We start from the raw sequence: 14,131 nt of genomic DNA on the forward strand, positions 1-14,131 counted from the left end.
TGGTTCCCCTGGTCCCTGCACTCCCGGATCCCGATGCCCGACCGAATCCCCTATGCTCCCCCGATCCTTTCGGGGCACTGGCCACTGGCCACAGGCCACTGGCTATGGGGAAATCGGGAATCGGCAATGGGCTGCAGTGCGTTGAACTATAAACGTCGTTCTTTGGCGTTGTTGTGGTGGTACTTGTTGTTACTGTTGCTGTTGTTATTGCTGGGGCATTTCATTCTTGAGTTTTTGCCGAGCGCTGTTTGGCAACGTCATCGTCATCAGCAGGCGATTACGATCGTCATCATTTTGAGAGTCTGGCAGGGAGTTTGCCCGGCCAGCTTGTTTTGCAATATCATAATCAGAAGCCCCCCGTCCGATTCCCGTTTCTCCACTATCTGTGCTCATTTAGCAATTCGGATTCGGTGCAACGAACGCGAATCTCGATTCTTTCGCTTTTTTGTGGTTGTTTTTTTGGTGAGTTGTTGTGACTCCCTATCTGGATCTTTTGCTCAAGTTACTCTCTTTTGCACAGTGAACAATGTCTACTGTGTTATATTTCGTTATATTTCCTTTTAAATATTTTAAGTTGATATATATATAGTATTGTACAACCTCCATTTCCGAGTTTGAATTTGCTTTCGAATATTTCAAAAAAAAGGGGAATATTTTGAATTAAGGAGTTCATTAAACTCCAAGTTTTTCTCTACGTGTCGATCGATCAGCTGTGTTCGCTTGATGTTGCTGCTGCCGCCTTGAGGTCGATCCCTTTGTGGGCTTTGCTCCGCTTGCGGATTGCTATCAAAATGCAGAGCTGTCGGTGCTTCACCCTTTGCAGTCGCCTTGCCGCCGTCTGTCCGCTCACCCCGCTCCCGCCACTCTCCCCTCTGCCCTACTCGCACTCCTCCCTCCCCCGCTGCCCAGTCCGTCCGTCCGTCCGTAAAGTGTCAATGCACTTGTTCTTGTTTCAACCGTGCAGCGCGTGTGTGTGCCTTTGTGTTTCTCTGTTTGTGCGACTGCGAGATTATGTGATTGTGTTTGCCGACGTAGTGCGTGTGTGCTTCAGTGCGTCCGTCGTCTTCGCCTCCTGCTGTTTGGCCCCCTCTTGCCCCTCCTCCTAGGAGGCACCAGCCGCCGGGCCAAATTTCCCACACCACCTTCCTTTTGCCAAGGGGCACCTAGGTTGCTCAATCCTTTTTGCTTTCCGTTTTTCAAGCACTGAAAAGTTTGCACTCAGAAAAGTTTGCAGACTAATTGTGACGAATTTTTAAGACTGTATATAATATTATTTATTATATTTAAGTAAAATTGTACAATTTAATGGAACTTGACCAGAAACGAGTAAGAATATATCCACGTTTTTCTGGATCTCAAAAATAACGCTATATATGTTTCTATGACCTTTATCTTAGAAATTGAATGTAGACATCGTTTCTACCCTATAACGATTAGTTTGATTATAAATATTATCTCCACTGTTTTCCAAAGCGAGAGTTTCTTTTCCAGAAAATTTGTGGCAGGTGCTCTATCCCTTGCTTGCAACGTCGCCTGGTCGCCGTCTGCCTCGAGTGCCTGGCAAGCCAACCAGGCAACACCCTTCCTTTCTTGGGCCCTGCTCCGCCCCTGCTTCCTGGCTGCGGCCCTGCACCCCGTGAATGCCCTGATCCGCCCCTGCAGTTCGGTCGTTGCTTCGTTTGCTGCCTTTGCACTTTGGTGCATCCTTGTCTGGCGTTTGAACTTTTTGTGCTGTGTTGTTTGGCGTGCAATCTTTGTTCGGCAGACGTCTGGCTTTCATTGGTATTGGTGAGTATCTGTGTGAGTGCGTCCGTGTGTGCGTGCGTGTGTGCGAAAGTGTGCAGTGGCATTTGACTCCATTTAAAGTTTGTTTCGCTTTATTTTGCAAATAAAATTAACTCCAGCGATTGCCAGAGCATGGAAGTGCAAGTGAAAATTGCTGAAGATGGAGTTGCCAAGTACCACAGCTCTCTCCTCCTAGGACTGTGTGCGTCTTGCTTCTCCTCCTCGCTGATTGCTTTTTGCGGCACCTACCATGGAGGAGACGCCCTATCCTATCCTATCGCCCTTAACATAACCCATCCAATGTCTGGCGTTTGCTAATGAGCTGAGCTGGCTACGCATAAATATAAAATGGGCACACATTAGCTCGAGGGTTACGAGTTTCAGAAGGGGGAGTCGGTGGAGGAGGAACTCTAAAAGGGATTTGAAAGTGCAGTGGATTGCAGACCTTCCAAGTAAGTGCTCCAAATGGATTTAAGCGGAGAGATATACATACTTTAAAAGGTGTAAGTATGATTCGGAACTATAAGTTAATCTACTATATCTTCATATAAATGAAGATAAGTTAATTATTTTGCTTATGCTAGTAGCAGAAAAGCACCCTTATTTCAGTAGAGCTTAATTAAGACAATTTGCCAACTTAAAAGGCAATTAATTAATAGGCCCCCCTTAAGCCAAAATCCTCCGCTGAAATCATGTTAGGCGTGTTAGACACTTACAAGCGACCCCGATCCACGCGTTTAACCCACTTTAAACTTGTCTGTTTTCGGGGCACACAGTCACAGTCATTAGCCAGCCGGCAAAAACTCCATTTTTATCTGCAGATCCATCGCATGTCTCATCGGTTGGTGAGACGGAGTCTCGGAAACAGCCTCTGTTTTTGTACTTATTTTTTTGTTTCGGTCTCCGCTGAGAGCCATCAACAGCATTTAATAGGCTCATCAACACACGGAGTCTTGGCTGCAGCACCACCCAAGCAAAACCCCCTCCACCCGCATTCGAAAAAGCCCCTTTTCATCACCTAGACAGCCGACAAAAACCACCTGTACAACATTTTAATACATTTTGTAATAAAAACAGACGTCATTAAATGGCGGCTCGCAACTAACTGGCGAGAATCGCTTATGCGACTTCAGTCCAGCACCTCCCAACTTTCCCGCGAGTGTGCCACGCACACTCTGGTCCGTCGAAACAGTTATTGCAGACGCCCGTGTCCATTCCATTCCATTCCGCTCAGTTCAGTTCAGTTGAGTTCACTACGGTCTGGTTAAGTTTAGTTCTCTGGGGCTTGAATTTACTCAGTTCTCGACTCTGAATTCTCGGTTCTGTTCTGTTTAACGCTTTGAATGGAGCAGCCGACCCGTCTCCATTTGTGGCAGGTCCCACTCATATAGCTGCATGGCTACATGGCTATAGCCTCTGTCTGTCAATCACATGTTGCTAGTGTACCCACTTATGTATGTAGTGTTCTTATATGTGTCTTGTAAAATTTGTGTTTATATTTTATAGTGGTTTATCGTCAAGTTGTAATATTTTTAACCTGTATTTTTCCTGTATTTCTGGATAATGGTTTTAAGACTAGTCAAAAGTGGGAATAATTTGTATATTATGCTATTACTAGAATTATTATTGCAGTGCCTGGGCATTAAATGCATTTATTAAACGGAGAACTAGCGTGCTACTTTTTCTTCATCAGCACCAGCATCATTATCATCTGTGGTTATGCCACCTTGCCACATTTGTGGTCGGATCTAGAGATCTTAGAGCATACAAAAATGATATACCCGAGTAAACTGAATACCAGAGATTTGAGAGCTACGATCGAGGGCGTTCTGAGAATGTAAAGGTCACTTCTTGTGCTCAAGCAGTAACTGCAACTCGAATGGGTATCAGTTAGTGTATCTCTTTTACTGTATCTCGACCTGCCAATGCAGCCAAGCGAATCGTTTTGTGGCGGCTGCCAGTCCAAATCAAAACTAAAACAGTTTGCGGTATATTCTTGGCACAAAACTGTCAATTATGACGAGGGCTAACCAAACACAATCCACTGGCCCACAAAACGGTTTTGAAAGTTCTCCATTCGACGAGTGGCGAAACCATCGAAATACCGCGCTCTCTCCCACTGTGCAAAATGGGATATTTCGTTATTTGGTTACCAATCCATATAAGTTCATTAATGTCAACGGACATTGCGAACCCACCCATTTCGTTTGCTAATGACACATACACAAAGCAGACGAAATAAAATTATAATGAATAAATAACAAGATATAACAGGCACACAGATACCGAGATACAAATGTAGCTGGCAAAAGAAAAAAGAAATATGTAGGTCAATTTTGTAATAAACTAGACGGCAGAGGCGAAGAACTTTTCGAGAGATTCCCAGCCAGAATCCGCAGGAATTAGAGCTGCAAATGATTTCAGCTCATTCCAGGCGGCACCCAGAGTTATGAACCCCACTTTTTGAAACTTTTCTTTTTTTTGTTTTCCTGTTTTTGTCTTTTGGCCAAGTCAATTACCCTGAGTTGGGTAATTGGCCCCAGCGCCGCTCGCAGCTTAACTGTTAATGGGCGCTTGACTTGGTTTTTGGCTTAACGGTAACAGAACGACTTTTTGGTCAATGAGCTTGGGATTGGGATTGGGATTGGAATAGAGATTCAGCAGATTTATATGGCAAGTATCTGAGTGAGCGAGTGCGCGTATCTCGTGGGTACAAATTTTAGTGGCTGTGCTAGTTTAGCTCGGCAGATGATTTCATGCTTTTCAGATTTAATTGTTATTCATTCGGTCGCTCTGTCGTCGGTGTGTTCGTATTTTTTTATATTTTTTGCTGCTTTTGTTTCTTTGCCTTACGTTTTAGTTTCATTTTTGGCTTTGGCCAAACCTTGAACCGCACGCGCTCAGTTTATTGGCCGCTTTTTTACTACAAATACCGTTCATTCGCTTCGCTTGGCTTCGACTGACTTTTCGATGATGACGCCGGCGAACGTTGATTATGAAGATCATCATCGCCGTTCTGTGGGTTATTCTACGGGTAGGTATATATTTGCTCACGCCCATGTACATATGTATATCTATCTATATCCTACTTCTGCTCCTGTTACTGCTGCTGAATCTAATAAAGGTGAAACCTGGCCAAAAAGTTTGGGGCCTACTTAACCCAGTTTGTGTAGCATTCCATTAATTTACTAATGCTTCTAGTTACCCTATACTCAGACTTATTCACTATGCTCGCTTATCAAAGCATTCTTTTTAGAGTATGTGAAATTATATTATTATTGATTATAGTGATAAAAATCATAAAAACTCTGTTATAAATGTTGGTAATATTATTATTATGCTGCGCTACTATAGTGTATTCACTAGTCGAACTACTCTGACCTGTGCATTTGATTCGCTTAGCAAAAAGCTAAAAACGCACAAGGACAACACTTAATGTTAATGAACTCGGCAAACAAGTGCATGAGTATAAGTTCGTGTATCTCTATCTGTATCTGTGTATCCACCTATCTGTGTAGGAGTATCTCGGGGCATTGTTTGTATAGTTTGCGAATTTGTCAACTATTTTATGCGAGGCCCCTGGCCTCATACATACATATGTAGATAGCTGGACGTACTAACAAACATAATGAATGCAATGCAAATGAACATACGAGGTTCGAGGAGAACCAGCGAAACCCGAGTAGGAATCGCAGTACAGATGCTGCCATTAGCCTAATAGGAATCGGCTCTATGCATGCACCTGTTCGTTCGCCTGACTCTTTATGTTTCCGGTTCTGATTAGAAGCAGCGGCGGGAATCTTGAGCCCAAGGAATGCAAATCAATTGCCCCACGGGCCAAAGGAGTCAAATCAAAACAGAGAGGCTCACACAGTTAAAGCGCCCAACCAGTTTCGCAATCGCAAACCAGTTTAGATTGTGCCCAGTTGTAATGTTTAATCCGAACGAAAATACCAATTGGCAGGCAAATCGGAAGTATTGGCCCACCACAAAGACAGGAAGTGCGCTGACCCCGCGATGCGGATGATTAGTCAGCGATTGTGGTGCGATAATTCGACATTGCGTATACGGCGTGTATGCTGCATGCTAAATACACACGCAGCATCTGTAACCCCAGATTTTCTTCCCGGAAATGAAGCGAAAAAACAACAGGCATTTACCATTCAGCTCCTTCTGCGGAGGTTATCCAAAAATAGGCTCTCCTTCTGCTTTTCGATTTCGAAAACTTCACTTAAGCTGGTTTTCTTTTCTTTTGCTTTAATTTCACTGCTCTGCTTTTTGGTTAAATTTTACTTCTTTTTTTATATATTTTTTTTTTTTTTCGGGCTAAGGAAGAGGAGTTCTTCTGCTCTCGGGTTTTGAAATTCAAATCACAAAATGGCCCGAAATCAATTTATGCAACCGCTTGCTTTGCTCTCGATATATACAAATATATTTGTTTCGCATTGAACGCACTTTTATGTGAAGTTTTAGGCCGACAATTGATACACAAAAATATGTTGCTTTGTTTGTTTGTTTGCCAGCGAATCACTGTTGTTGTTGTTGCTGCTTCTGTAGCTGTAGCTGCTGCTGCTGCTGCTGCTTGATGTTGCTGCTGTCACTTGGGAGTTTCGGAGCGTTCGCGTGCCGCGCGCTTTGAGCAACGAGATACAACTGAAAACGACAGCGAAACGAAGGCGAAAAGTGGCCCACGTCGCAGTCGCTGCCTCGGCCGACGTCGCTGTTGGGGGGGCAAAGGGGGCAAAGCTTTTACAGTTCGCCAGCAGCAACAACACAGCAGCAGCTGAAGAATACACCAAGCAAAACAAAGAAGCGAAAAGAGCAGTCGACTCAAAAATGAGATAGAGAGGGATATACAAATCAGAAAGGGAGGGCTACACAGATCAGAAAGAGACGGCCATAAGAGAGCATTTTCAGAGAGAGAGAGAGAGAGAGAGAGAGAGAGCTTTTGCTGAACGCTTTTGCATGAAGCATTGCAGTTGCAGCGACGCCGGCAGAGCACCAATTGAAATTGAGTAACAAGATTTGCTGATGCTGCTGCTGCTGCTGCTGATGTGTTTGTTGCATGCAACTGCTGCGACTTCGGCGACTGCAAAAGAGGAAAAAGCTGCCTAACCGGTGTTAGATGCATTTGCATCTGTTTTGCACGTTTTTCTTCAGCAGTTTGGCAATGTAGCCGTTGGCACATAAAATCAAAATGAAAAACGAGCCAAGAAAAAGGCAGCCTCCGCTTCAGCCGAAGTTACATAAGCCTTGATTTAGATGACGGCTTAAATGTGCATGTATGCGTGAGCTTTGCAATAAGGAAGTGACTTTTCATGTCAGTGTTGTTGTTTTAGTTGCAGTTGGAATTGCAATTGCCTGGCTTTTCTTGGATCTGATTGCCCGGGGACAACAGGACGCATCGCTTGACAATTTCCTGCTTTCCAACCACTTTTGATAGTTTTCCCACACAAAAACCAAATGACATCCGCTGGATAGTTTAAAATGGAGTCAATTTGCAATGAAAGTTTGGCTTTTGAAAGCCTAAACGAGGCTGGCTTGTGGCAATTACTTATAAAGAGAAAGCACATAAGGTTAGGTTTTTTTTAATTAATTAAAACATTCTTACTCAACTAAAACTTGTTTAAATTTCTTATAAGAATAACTTAAATTGAGGTACTTTACACGACTAATTAGTCAGTACTAAGCATGGTTGCGAATGCACTCCCTTAATTAGGGTGGACCGTATTCCACTCACTCGAAAACCGTTAGAGGAGCACTGGCTAATTTACAGCACGCAACACGCAGCGGTTGAGTGTGTTTTAAAATCGTATTATGACCCCTCCTCGTGCATTGGATTCTCCAGCAAATCAGTACACCACACTGCCCCTGAAAATTGCACGCGTCTCAAGGGCCGACTTCCTCCAGAAAAGCACTTTTTACCCCATTGCTGGCCATTCGCGCAGTTCCCTGCCCTTTTTGGCATGTCAGGCACGTCTTTACATGCTGCCAGTTTTGATTTAATTTAGTTGCGACTACGAGCAGAGATGAGGCGCATAGTCGGGCAACTCGAGTACTTGGTACAGGGAGCCACCATCGATCACGCTCCTCCAGCGTCTTCATCGTTTTCATTTCATAAGGCTGGGCATTGAGATCAGCCGCAGATCAGCAGCTCGAGCAATTTGCCATGCAACCTCAACCTCAAAGTCCATCCTCATCTTCTTCGGGTTGATTAAGCAGTTAAGTCGGAGGAGCGCTGAAGGTGTTCCCAACAAGCCGTCAAAGTGGCCGCCACCATGATGATCATCTTCGTCAACTGTGGCCACACTCGAGAGCACACACATCTCATCGCCACCACTCCACTCCACTCCACTACACTCCACACCCTTCCGCCTTTTCCTTGGCCCCTTTTCCTTTCCCGGCGAAAAGGTCAACGCATTCTGCAAAATCGTGGAGGGAAATGCCACACAACACCAACTGCCACTGCTGCAACATGGCAGCGGCGTGTTAATTGAAGACAGCCACTCCGACGAAGGGGGGCTTAAGTGAATCAAAGGGGGCTATATAGCTATAGAGCTATAGAGCTACGTAGCATTGGCCAGCCTGTTCGAAATCCAAAACGCTTCACTGATTTCTGCGTTGGCAGCGGCAGCCCGTCGTAATGCAATGGTTGCTGCTGCCACCGCAGCACATTCGAAGTTGCTTCCTCATTTCTGCGGCATGCACAAACTCATAACAATGCACAACGAGAAAAAGTGTCATCAAACACCTAACGTATTATATTAAAAAAGTAAAAAAAACATTAACCTGTTACTCGTGGAGTAAAAGGGTATACTAGATTCGGTAAAGAGTATGTAAGATAGAAGAAAGCGTTCCCGACCCTATATAATTTATATTTCTAGTCAGGATCACTAGCCAATACCATCTGGTTATGTCCGTCTGTTTGTCCGAACGTCGAGATCTCGGAAGCTAGTTGTTTATGCAAGTTTGTTTATTACCGTTAAAACCTTGATTTTGTAGAAAATTTTATTGCTTAATTCCACACGCAAAGGAAATATTCAAAAATTCTCTTTCGTACTCCTTTTTTTAGCTAAGTAATGGCTATCTGATAGTCGAGAAATCGGAAAGTATATTTCTGTCATTTATACATATATATAATGTATAATCCTATAAAAATTTTTAACTTTAAATTGGGAAGCTTATGCTATAAAGTTAAGCTCCCCTTCAATGTGCAGATTTTGATGTCTCCCAGATTTCCCGCCCCAGGTCTTTGTAATTATATTAAAAAAGGCATTTAGATAGCCAACTGCAATCCGTCCATAAAGTCGCTCTAAATTGGTGAGGTTTTGGCGTCTTCCGGGTGGCAGTTAGCCATTAACGACGCGTAAAGTTGCAGCAGCAGCAACATTATCCAAAGTGGCAGCAACCCAAACAGCTGCTTAATCAGGGAACTTGGATACCCAAATCCACTCCCCAGTCAGCCAGATAATGCCCTGGTACTCGTGCCCGAGCTCGTATTGTCGAAGTCGTTGGCCAGAATCGCGGAAGTGCCAAGAAAAATGCGTGTTGCTGTTGCTGCTGCTGCTGCTGCCGTTTCTGCTGATGTTGCTGCTGTTGTTGCTGATGTTGTTATTGCAGCTGGGCGTTGAACCCAAAGGCGGGTGCACTTGCCGCCGCCGCGGGCGATGCGTTGTCAACTATTTGTGGAGGATTGTGGGGGAATTCTGGGGAATGGCGGCGCATCATAATCATTTATTTTCGCACTAGACAACAACACAGTGCAACAAAGTGCGCTGGCTAATTTTATAAACTTATTTTCTTCTGCATCGCCAGTGATTGTTATTTTTTCAGTTTTTTGTACTATTTGTATACCCGTTACTTGTAGAATAAAAGGGTATACCACACTCGCTGAAAAGTATGAGTATCTGGTCATGTCCGTCCGTTTGTTCGCCCGTATGAAATCACAAGCCGCACAACTTCCCCTTTCTTACTCTTGAAAAAATTGTAGATTTTTTTGAATCTCTTTATATGTTTTGCACTCCCACTAGTTAAGCAACGGGTATCTGATAGTCGAGGAACTCGACTAGATCGTTCTCTCTTGTTTCAGTTTGCATTTACGTTTTTTATGACATTTACTAAGACATTCTTATGCCGGGCACGTTGGTTGGGAGGGGGAAAACGCACCGAGGGGCGTCCGCAGTGATTGACATTTAGAAGTCAACGTTCGGGTGGCTTTGTTGCTGCTGCTGCGGTGGCTTTGCCGTCATTGTCTTTGTCACCCACCCACCCAAAGTCCCTCCCCCCTGATTACCACCCCTTTAAGTGTGCGACATTTCTTGGCAATTTATCGATGCTTTGGGACGTTAATTGTGTGGGAGGGGGGGTCTCATAATTGCACTGCGATATGAATCAAGTGGGTGTCTCCTCGATTGCAACTATAATTGCAATTGAGTTCTATCAACTAATTATATATATAATGGTTATGACTTTGCAAGCCACAGACAAAGTGTCTTTCGCGGGGATATCCCACGAACAATGACAATTGCTGCCATGTTTGCCAATTTGTTCACCTGTGATCTTCTCATTTTAAAGTAAATAGATACAAATTACGCATAAACTCTCTGGAAATTTACTGACTCACAAAAAGTGTACATTTCCTAAGTTGCAAGTGATGCAGAAATGTGCCAATTGCACAGCAAGCTGTGAATAACGTTTGTTCTGAAGGGTCACGGAGTTCAATAAACTCAAGAAAAAATGGAATGTGGTTAATGATTACTTACAGTATTTTTGAAAGAAGTGTAGAGAATGTTCTCGAATTGATTTAGTATACAACAAATTCCACAATAATTAATATCATATATATGTATATATATTCAAATACCTACCTCGATTCTGTGATGTAGTTAAGTTATTTGTATAATTGTTTTGTATATCATCACAAAATTTGGTTTCAAAAATATTTGGAAAATAAGTGGTTTGATCTTCAATAAACGAAACATATTATTCGACAATAGTTTGAGTTTGGGAGTATCTTTGTTCAAATCGCTCGTTTTAATGCCAAAATGCGCTAAATCACTTGCATTAATTTAATTATACGCTTTGTGTTGTGCCTCAAATAAGTTTTCAAGCTTTTTGTAGATTTAGCAAGGCGACAAGGTGATAATTGAACTTTAAATAGAGGGACAACTGCAGCCGCAATCGGCGGCAACATCAACATCTACCGGGCGGATACAAACGAGTTTCGTTGTAATTGGCGGACAGATTGCTCGCGGGGCACGCATGCGTAGCACGGCTGCAACATGCGACACAAACGACAACGAACAATGAGCCGCAACAAAGGTGAGTGCATTAATTAACATTAGCAATTAGTCGGAGAGAATATGTTGCAACACCTGGGGGCAACGACAGCAGAAACAACAACTCGCAGCAGCAGTAGCATCAGAAACAGATCGCAACGCAGATTGACTCATTCAAGCGGCAACAGGTGCTGGTGCAATCCGCTTTGTTATTATATTGAATTGTTTTACGATCGATTTTTCATTTCTGGTTGAACTGTTTACTCAACTTTTCAGCTTATGCAGCCGTAGCCCGGCTAAAAATTGTTTATAAACGAGTCGCACGCAATAACAACACTTTGAATACGTAATTAAATAATTAAGCGGCTACAAATTTTTGGCAATATTTTATTTACTTTTCGCCGTTCATGTTTGTGTTCTTGCTTTTATTGCATTTTGTGTTTGCTGTTGTGGCTGACTCGCTTCGCGAAAAGTCATAAACACTGCATTGCCCGGTCTTCTGGGCAAGAAGGGGTACTTCCGGAGGGGATTTCGGCTGGGAAGTTGGGCAATGGCAGCGGAAGCAGCTCACCAGTTCAGCGCCAAAGCCAAAGCCACAACGGCAACGAACGACGACTGAAAGTGAAAGGCGCCGGGGGAATTTCAAAGGAAGCGGAAAGGAAAGGCTGGCGCTCGGGGAGTTCAATCGCAAACGGAATCGAAATCTGTAAGTGTGTTGAACCCGATGAGGAAATCGATAAGAGGTTTAATGAGATCCAGAGAGATATTCGTGAACTGTAAGCCGCGGGGTGAGGATTTCAGATAAATTTAGAAGTATTAATACTGATACCTTACGTTCTGGGAATCCCCCAAAAATGTTTAGAAACTTAACAAATTAAAATACTGTAGATTTGGAGGGGGAAAATGCATTGCGGGTATTAATGTAGCCTTTTTAAAAGAATGTTCTTGAACCATTGTTGCTTTCGATTGATCTTTTATTACCGTGGGGAATGGGAAAACCGGCCATCAAAGACCGTGTAATGTTCGAGAATGTGTTCTTTGTATTCTCCATCGTTCTGCCCATTGCCAAATAGTGCTTCCAAACAATGGCGCAAATAAAGCTGTGGATGCACCCAAACTTTAATGTAACCGACGGCCAAATAAAAGACAATTTCTAGAAGCGCAGAAGCAGAGCGAGCAGCCACAATAAGTTGTCAGTCCTAGAGCCCACAACCACACAACCAGCTAGCAACAACGAGCAAGAAGCAGCAACAATGAGCATTCGCTACAGCGAGCAACGGGGTCTGGCTCTTGGATTTGGATGCGGATTGGCCCGGCCAACTCGGTTGGCAAGTGACCCAGTTTACGCCACAATTATAAGCCTGCCGTGCTCTCCGGCCTTTGTTGTTTTTGTTGTTGTTGCCGGTGTCACTGCGCAGGCGCAGCGGCAACATGAAGTTTTTGGCAGCAACGGTTTCGTTTTGCACTCGATTTTGGGCGTCTAGAAGAATCGTGGCGAACGAATCTCGGATCTTTGTAGCTGACATTTGATAGTTGGCTTTCAAATTGACTACAATTGAGTCGAGAGCAGTTTGATTCTGTGTTACTGTGTCGCCTTGGCGGTTGATGTTGTTGCTGCTGCTGCTGCTGCCAGTGACAGCAATGTGCTCATTCTCAAGCAGACAGCCAGACAGCCAGCAGCGGACAACCAGAACTTTGTCCAAAAAGTTCTTCGGGCCGCTTGGCGCTTTAATTGCATTTTGATTTGCGGCCAATTTGAGTGACGGCCGCATTAGGAGCAACATGGAATAGAAATGCAGGGAAAGAGAACACACCGGAAAGTTTTCAATTAGCCTTCTCAAAGAATTTTCTCACATAAAATTGATTACTGCCTCCTACTTTGAATCGCGGAGTTCCAGCAGGGTTCCTAGAAGACAGACAAACAGAAGGGCGGTACTTAAAGAAAACTAACTAAAGTTCGACATTTTTATTTTCTTCAGAGAAATTTTGCTTCGGGAAGTATCGACTTTTAAAAGGAGTCCTCAAATTTCCATAATATGCTTCGATTTTCTATTACATTTATTTTGTAACTTTTAATTTTTTTTAACAAGCTAAAAGTGCAGATAAGTCAGTAATTAGGACAAAGTTATTGTGCTCTTTTATGCATTTTATGTGCATTTTTGTATTCATGTTTCCTACTTTCCCTATTCAATTTGGCCCAAATGTTATTAAAAGTTTATCAAATTGTTTGGGAAATAATTGACTAAGGCGTAGGAAGGCAGATGTGGCTGCCGGCATAGGATGGTTGCTGCTGCTACTGCTTCTGGCAGCGATGTTGATATTGCCACAAAATGCCGCATGCCGGCATGAAAACTTTGGGACGGCTGTGTGTGAGTGTTATGTGCTTTGTGTTTGACCTAAATTCCCGTATAACCATGCAAAGTGTTGCTGTTGACGACGCTGCTGCTCCTGCTGCCGTTGCTGCAACATCCGAAATGCAGTTTCAGCTCGGTAAGCATCGCGCTATTTTCATCTTTTTTTGCGATGTACTTTGTGCTGCTGCCAACAAAAGCTTTGCAAATTAAATAAAAGTCATGCCACGCCCACTAATATACACACAGACAGTATAATTGCATTTTTCGTTTTTTTGCAGCTAGAAGCAGCAGAAGAGTAGGGGCAATAATGGTTTGACCCATTAAAGTCTGAAACTCCAGTTTTCGCGCAGGGAAACGCAAATATTAAAGATCACGTTACGCTTTCAACGATTTTAACAGCTTCTAAGCCAACTTAATTGGAAAACCTCTCACGGCAACTGCGAAAGGCAATCGACAATCAGCAATTGCCAGCTGCAGCATTGCCACAACCCATAAGCCATAATAACCCCATCCGATTCGACAAAGTCTGTGGCAAGTCTAATAAAAGCAAGCAAGCAAAGCCCAAAGGCGCCTCGAAAGTTGCCACCGCCCACCGACCACCGTTGCAGCCGCAACAGCCCATTTGTGCCCCAAGCAAAACTGGCCTTAAGAGCAATTTAAGTAAATTATTGAACTTTCCATATGCAGAGCAAAAGCGCCACGGAAAAGCCCACA

At 43.6% G+C, this 14,131-nt stretch overlaps 1 protein-coding gene and 1 long non-coding RNA gene across 3 annotated transcripts in view; one reads left to right on the plus strand and one right to left on the minus strand.

The window, feature by feature from the left end:
* LOC6534684 (ecdysone-induced protein 78C) overlaps window positions 1–14,131 on the minus strand; it is a 38,918-nt gene that overhangs the window by 11,870 nt on the left and 12,917 nt on the right. The window lies entirely within an intron of this gene.
* On the plus strand, window positions 5,939–11,930 carry LOC120321394. The gene is made up of 2 exons (XR_005560993.2): window positions 5,939–7,067; window positions 7,125–11,930. It is a non-coding gene; the product is annotated as an uncharacterized LOC120321394 (long non-coding RNA).

This window comes from Drosophila yakuba, chromosome 3L (assembly GCF_016746365.2).
Source record: "Drosophila yakuba strain Tai18E2 chromosome 3L, Prin_Dyak_Tai18E2_2.1, whole genome shotgun sequence".
NCBI classification, from domain to species: domain Eukaryota; kingdom Metazoa; phylum Arthropoda; class Insecta; order Diptera; family Drosophilidae; genus Drosophila; species Drosophila yakuba.